The sequence below is a fragment of the Bactrocera latifrons genome, unplaced genomic scaffold (assembly GCF_001853355.1).
Source record: "Bactrocera latifrons isolate USDA-ARS-PBARC rearing strain unplaced genomic scaffold, ASM185335v1 scaffold_70, whole genome shotgun sequence".
Classification (NCBI taxonomy): Eukaryota; Metazoa; Arthropoda; class Insecta; order Diptera; family Tephritidae; genus Bactrocera; species Bactrocera latifrons.
Window position 1 is genome coordinate 151,269 of NW_017537379.1, and position 4,477 is coordinate 155,745.

A 4,477-nucleotide genomic window follows, 5' to 3' on the forward strand; every position below is an offset into this window, starting at 1 on the left:
CTGTTCCTGTGAGTGACAAATGATTTATTGGTGAAAAAGTCGCCTACAGAGAAACCTGCGAAGGTCGATTTTTTAACAACATTTCATTACCATCAAAATGGCAACAAGTTAAAACCGTGTATATTTGATTTACTAACTATCTACATATTCTCAATTTAAGATAATAGCCTGGTAATTTGAAAGTACATATCTTGAGAATATACTGTGAAAATTTCAGACAGAAATTCGAAATATTTTGGGAGTTATAACGAGTTTCCTAGAGCGCCAGGAGCGGAGTCCAACTTTTAAGGTCGAACGAATTTTAAACGCGTTTTTCTCAAAACATTGTTTTTCTGGTCCCGGGTCCTAACTCTATACTGAACCGATTGCTTTCAAATTTCAACAAGCTATTCTACACACTTATGGTTCTCGTCGGTACTAACGAGAATTTTTTCAAACCTACCTTTTTATTTTACAACCCTTTCTATGCTAAAATAAAAGGTCTTTTTTTCAAAGTCCGCCATTTTGTTATATACAATTGAAATTTAACTTCAGTAGTTCCGACCAGAATAACATGTCTAAAGATTAAGAAATTTCAAGAATATTTGATTTCAGATAACATCAAGAACCAAAATCACCCGGGCCAGCCACGTGCATTTTGTTTTGAGGTTCCAACTTCGAGTGACAATAATTATAGTTATAAAATATTAAATTTTTTCAAATAAATTTTTTTAATATTTTCAATATGTAAATAAAAACACTCTAAATATTCCAGATAATTAGTTTTTATTTTCCTATAAAAAAAACCACCCTCCAAAGAAGTCTTGAAAATTTTCATAAGTTACCAGACTACTACCTTAATCTTAATTTTATGTAAAATTAAATTAATAAATTTTTTACTCCACCTACGAATAGTCCCGTTTGGACTACTTCTCGAAGAACCACTTTATTTAAGAAAACTAATTTTTATTTCTCCCTTATATTATATTTGCTCATATAATTTGAAATCTTCAATCTTGCAATCAAACAGAAATAAAGAGTATAATAAATTACTTACATATCGCGAACAGCTAGAATACCATAAATTTGGTAGCCAACTTACAACGGTAAAGAAACACAAATTAATTCAATTACTCAGCTTAAAACAGTGTACAAAACAGCAGTTAATTCGTAACGGTATACAAATGATTACTTCTAAAATAATCCATTCCATTGAAACTATTACTTCCAAATAAAAAGATCCGGTAATGAGGAATTCCACTCCTTTAAAGTTGGTTAAAAGCTTCCACCGCTTAATTCATCTAAACTGCCGTTATTAGATTTAAAGTGTGGTCAACGCACTTGGTCGTCAAAGACGAAAAGCCATCAGTGCGCAAAAATGGGCAGAGGGTGTAATTCGTTCCTTTGAAAATACAATAATTGGCATTTGTTTTTGTTGGCACTGTAGTCTGCGCATCTCGGTCTATCTACATTGGTGCGCTGTACAAATGTTTTGTGTCTAGCTTCGCCTGGTCTGGTCTGGACTGCTCTGTTCTGCTCAGCTTTGGTCTGACGCAGTCTCGGTTTGCCCATTAAATTGCACTTTTCTCGCAAATTGACATAATGGTGTTTGTTAGCAATTCAGTACTACTGGTACTACAACAACCAAACCGAACTGTACGATGACTGTGACAAAAAAGCAGATTGTTGGTGTTAATGTTTTCAAGTGTATTGTGTGCCATTTGCATGCGGATTCGAGAGCCGCCGGGCACTGATCGTCGTTCCCTGCGGTCTCGTAATGATGTGGTAATGTGCACCACTAATGCCTGCGAGCGTTTGAGTTTCAGCTATTTTCTTAGCAGCACGTCAGCTGTTGCATGTAATGATTAATATGTGATTGTATGTACATATTTATTGGAATTTACGATTTTTTTTTTTATTGAAGTTTAATAATATGAAAACTAAATTATATTAAAGCTTTTTTGAAGTAGTTCACTTCTCTTTATAAAAAAATTATCACCATATGCTTCTGTTGAGAGGCATTTCCAAGTAAATAAAATGAACATCTGATACAAATTTTTTTTTTACAAATATAAGTTAAAGTAAGAATAGTCCATTAATTTTGCATTTGAAGGTTGTATTTAGCAGAGTTAGAATTGTCAGATTAAGCCGAATAAGCACCGTTTGTTCGATATCTTAGAATATTGAAGTTAAGTCTACAATGCCACTATCATAGAACCCTTTGCCCCTACCTTTTTTCCGTTAACTTCGAAGCCCATATTTCAAACTTTTTATATTCAGCCTTATTTAATGGGATATAGTCGTGCTTCTGGGTAAGCAGTTACAGTCGTAGGGCTGTACCCAATTCCTTTTTTTGCGTCATCATCGCGCACCCTGGAAACGTGTGTAACCCTTGTGTAAGATGCGGTAGCAACCCCTCGTGAATCCTGAAAAGAAGAAGCCTCAAGAGAGGCACTAAAACATATATGGTTTATGGGATAGCTGCGGACTAATTGCAGCGTCTGTTTATCAGAGGTGCGGCTGTGAGCGGGTGTCGGTCTTGAAACAAGCAGCTCGTTAAATAAATCCATACAAAACACTTTAGTACTCGCCTAGCTAGGTTGTGCGCTGAGTTGTTTGGAATCTAGTATTCCAGTACAAGAAAATATATCAAACAACTTGGCTGTCTCCGGATCGAAAAGTTTGAAACCAGATCGAATGTGATAGATGTCCTTGTCGTGATGTAGCTCCAAGGACCTAATATAGGACCACTATATTGTTGTGGTCGTCTGCATATACACAGGGAAAGTACGATGTCTAGAAGATACAATAACAACCAACAACGAAACGTTTTTCTACTCAAATTGCACTCCTGCTCTCTGAAAGCAATTGTCACCAACTTGGTATAAGTAAACTGTGGGACGGCATTTCAAGCTACTCGTGTACAGCTGTAAGCGTTAATGTCGAAAGAAGAACTGATACGATGAGGACTGCCGTCGCGAAGTGAAGAGAAAGCGAGACGCATATGCACATAAAAACGTGAGATCTGGCCGCAAGGGGTAATAATTATACCCTACGATTATCCTTCTCTCTGCCGACAGACGAGAGGAACGCAATCCGCAAACGCAAATTCTACGAAATGATGGCGGAAGGTTTCAAAATCGGAGCTTATTCTTGAAGGACAAACAGTGGTGATCTAGAAGCTGATGTTCAGAGCATACTGAAGTTATGGAGGAAACACTTCTCCAGCCTGAACAGCAGTGAAAGTGTAACATCTGGAAATGGCGAACCCAATTCCCAAATCGATGAGAATTGAATAGATGTTTCATTGTCTAACTATCTCATATATCTATTTTTATTGTTCGATTTCAAAACTGCCTTTGGCAGTACGAAAAGGAAGTGAATCTATGCCGCTTTGCCTGAACTTTATATTCCCGTAAAGTGGACGTCTAGCAAAATAAAAAAACCCGGTCAGGATCGGGAAAGACCTCTCTGAGCCTTTCGATATCAAACTAGGATACTCCCTATCGTGTGACTTATTTAATATTTTGCTGGAGAAAATTTTACGAGCTGCTGAGCTAAATAGAAGGCACAATCTTCTATAAGAGTGTACAATTTCTTGCGCACGCCGATAATATTGATATAATTGGCCTCAATAACAGCGCTCAGCCTGCTCCAGACAAGATGTCATCAAAGAAACAGTCATATCATTCACTATTTGGCTAACACGTCATTTTTGACAGTTATAACTTTGATGTCGTAGCTAATTGAATCTAACTAGGAACCAGTTTTAACACCAACAACAATGTCAGCATCGAAAACTAACGCAGAATTACTCCTGCAAACAGCTGTTACTTTGAACTGAGTAGGCAATTGAAAAGTAAAGTCCTCGATGAACTAAGACAAAAATCTGTAAGTCTCTCAATTTACCCGTCCTACTTTTGAAAGAAAGGTTCTGGGGAAGATTTATGGTCTACTGCGTATTGGCAACGGGATCACCGCAGTCAATGAATCGATGAGCTATACGAGATATACGGCGGCATTGAATCAAGAGACAGTGGCTTCGCTGGCTAGGTCATGTTTTCAGGATGGTATACAACACTTCACCTTTGAATGTTTTCTATTGGGATTAAGAAGACCTCGCCCTCGTTGGAGAGATCAGGTAGAGAAGGACCTGGCTGCACTTAATATCTCGATTTGGCACCAAGTAGCGAAATGTCTGGCGCGCTGTTGTTAACTCGGTTATAACCGCGTAAGCCGTGTCTACACCATTTTAGTGTATATTTTCCTTAATTTTTCAGTCGAAGAATTGGAAAAATAATGGATTTCTTAATACTAGATTTAACATATTTTGTGATTTCACGTTACCCTGATTATTATTAGATCAGCGATAAACATAGAAATTTCCATATATGTATTTATAGATCTTCTTCTTGATTGGCGTAGACACCGCTTACGCGATTATAGCCGAGTTAACAACAGCGCGCCAGTCGTTTCTTCTTTTCGCTACGTGGCGCCA